The following is a 3,763-nucleotide window of genomic DNA, read 5'->3' as shown; positions in this document are numbered from 1 at the left end:
AAAGGCTGCTCGGCTCAGAGGGGGGTTGAGCTACTCCTGCTATATGTTTGTATGTACATACATATTTTAGTGCTGAAATTATATGGGGCTGAGGGTCTGTCTTCAGTGTTTCCTACTGGAAATTAAAAATGTGAACTTCAAGCTTCTAATTTGTTTGAAAGGATTTAGATTTTTAACATGAAATAGCAGTAGCCTTTCCTTTAATTAAATGCCACGCAACACTGGCTGCCGGGTCAATGGTATTGAAGGAAAAAACACTGTAATTAGACCTTGTGAAGTCACTAACAAATGATTAGAGCTCTCTTTCAAGGGTGGGGGTGGGGCTGATCGCAGGAGATGCAGATTAGTTGTGCTGTGCTTTTCTTGCTGTAGATTTTGAAAGGCCAAAGTTTTCCCTGAAACATTTTGGGTGTATTTCTTGATTTCCTGTTAATAACAAATGGATATAGCTCTAACTTAATCAGTTCCCTATTATTAGACATTTAGATCATATCTTTTAAAAATATATAAATAATGCTGCAATTACCATCTTTCTGTATAAATATTGGTTTGCATTTTGGATAATTTTCTTGGGACAGATTCCCAGAAATGAAATTAGTGGCTCAGAGGGTGTGAGCATTTTAAGGGAGGCTGAGATGTGAGCTACAGGCGTCTCTCCCCATGAGATTTAGTCATAGAATTGCCTCTGACCCTATCCCTTGCATGGTGAAGGCTGGAGTGTTCCTAGTCCCCAGGTGCGGGATGTCGTTGGCATCACTGGGTCACAGCGTCCTCCTGAGCAGGTTTGGTTTGCTTTACACCACTCCATGGGCCCTCACCAGTTTGAAACAGAAACAGAACAACACATGCATTCTCCTTGGGCCTTTGTGAGGGTCACTGGGATGTCTGTCCCTGTTCAGCCACCAGCTCTGTCCAGATTCAAATCTCTCCTCCCCTAAACAGAGCCGTTCAGCCCTTCTCAGCCTCTGATCCAAAAGATGCACACCAAAGCCCATCATCATTATATCTGTACTTCATACAACAGAGGTCCTCTGCTTCCTGAATCCACCTTCCTGAGAAGGCAGTTGGGGTTATAAATACCTTTTAAAAGAATTCCTTACGCAAGCCTTTTTAAAAAAGATCTTTATTGAGATATAATTCATGTACAGAATAATTTACCATTTTTTTTTTTCCTTTTTGCGACCGGCCGCACCTCGCTCAGCCAGTGAGCGCTGTGAGCGCACCGGTCATCCCTATATAGGATCCGAACCCGCGGTGGGAGCGCTGCACTCTCCCGAGTGCGCCACTGGCTCGGCCCTAATTTACCATTTAAAGTGTACAATTCAGGAGTATGTTTTCAGAGTTGTGCACCATCACCACAGTCAATTCTAGAATATTTCCATCACCTGGGAAAGAAACCCTGTATCCATTAGCTGTCATTCCCCATTCCCCCAGCTTCCTTCCCCCCAACCCCTGGCAGCCACTTTCTCTATGGATTTGCCTATTCTGAACATTTCACATAAATGGAATCACACAGTACCTGTATGGCCTTTTGAGACTGACTTCTTTCATGTCGCATAGTGTTTTTGAGTTTCATCCGTGTTGTAGCACACATCCTTCATTCTTTTTTTGGCTGAAAATATTCTTTTGTGTGGATATGCCACATTTTGTTTATTTGTTTATCAGTCGATGGACACTGGGGTGTTTCCCCTTTTTGGCTATTATGAATAATGCTGCTGTGAATATTCATGTACAAGTTTTTGTATAGACTTGTTTTCAGTTCCCTTGGATGTAATCCCACCTAGGAGTGGGATTGCTGGGTCACATGGGAACTCGATGTTTAACATTTTGGGAAACTGCTGGACTGTTTTCCACAGCGGCTACAGCATTGTACATTACTTCAGCAGTGCATGAGCGTTCCAGTTCTCTCACATTTTAAAATCATAGCCATCTTGGTGTGTGGTGTTATCTCGTTATGGTTTTGATTTCCTTGAGGGCTAGTGATTTTGAGCATCTTTTCACATGCTTATTAGATGTCTCTAGATCTTCTTCGAAGAAGTGCCTGTTCAGACCCTTTGCTCATTTTTAGTTGAGCTGTTTGTCTTCTTATTATTGATATCCAAGATTCTTGACACTTAATACTGTCTGTGTTTTCTAGGTGGTTGCCATGAGGAAGAGGCTGGAGGTAGGGGACAGCAAGTTCTGTTTCCTGTGGCCACTGTCCCCCTACCTCCAGCGATGGCCTGTGTATCTCAGGTATAACCAAGCAGGGCCTGAGAACCAAGTCGTAAATTCGCAGTAAGGTAGTCATGGGCAAGCATACCACAGGTGTCCCTAGGCCTGCCCCGAGACATTCCAGATGCTTCCCACACTGACTGCAGGAGGAGAAATCGCGGGAGAGCAGTTGGTGATGACAGTGGAGGGAAACGCTTGCAAGGGCTTCTTGGCAGAGGCGGCTTTGAGCTTTCCAGATGCAAGGGCCAAGGAGCAGCAGGACGCCCACCAGAGAGGGCGGAGGGGTTGTTTTCCTGGCATTGCTGACAAAGCGACTTCTGTTTCAACAGGATTTGTTCCTGCCATTATGAATGAATTGGGTATGTTCACTGAGGCAAATTGTTAAAAAATAAAAAATCTACTTGTGATGCATCTAACTATTAAAACTAGCAAATGAAGCAAAACAAAAACAAATGACGAGAAGGAAAAAGTCCCGGGTACCTATGAGATTACCAGAATCCCTGTTGACACACACACACACACACACACACACACACACACACACACACACGCACTTACACACACACGCCCTCCTCCTGGGTACCTATGAGATTACCAGAATCCCCGTTGACACACACACACGCGCACACACACACACGCACGCCCTCCTCCCGGGTACCTATGAGATTACCAGAATCCCCGTTGACACACACACACCCACACACACACACACACACACGCACGCCCTCCTCCCGGGTACCTATGAGATTACCAGAATCCCCGTTGACACACACACACACACACACACACACACACGCACTCACACCCTCCTGGGTACCTATGAGATTACCAGAATCCCTGTTCACACACACACACACACACGCACGCACGCACGCCCTCCTGGGTACCTATGAGATTACCAGAATCCCTGTTGACACACACACATACACACACACACACTCACACACACACACGCCCTCCTCCTGGGTACCTATGAGATTACCAGAATCCCCGTTGACACACACACACCCACACACACACACACACACACGCACTCACGCACACACACGCACGCACGCCCTCCTCCCGGGTACCTATGAGATTACCAGAATCCCTGTTGACACACACACACGCACGCACACACACGCACGCACGCCCTCCTCCCCACACACACAGAGATTACCAGAATCCCTGTTGACACACACACACGCACGCACACACACGCACGCACGCCCTCCTCCCGGGTACCTATGAGATTACCAGAATCCCTGTTGACACACACACACACGCACACACACCCACACACATTCATGCCCTCCTCCTGGGTACCTATGAGATTACCAGAATCCCTGTTCACACACACACACACGCACGCACACGCACGCACGCACGCACACCCTCCTCCCGGGTACCTATACGATTACCAGAATCCCTGTTCACACACACACACACACGCACGCACACGCACGCACGCACGCACGCCCTCCTCCCGGGTACCTATGAGATTACCAGAATCCCTGTTCACACACACACACACACGCACGCACACGCACGCACGCACGCCCTCCTT

Source organism: Galeopterus variegatus, unplaced genomic scaffold (genome assembly GCF_000696425.1).
Source record: "Galeopterus variegatus unplaced genomic scaffold, G_variegatus-3.0.2 Scaffold2422, whole genome shotgun sequence".
Taxonomy (NCBI): domain Eukaryota; kingdom Metazoa; phylum Chordata; class Mammalia; order Dermoptera; family Cynocephalidae; genus Galeopterus; species Galeopterus variegatus.
This window is presented reverse-complemented; position numbering follows the sequence as displayed.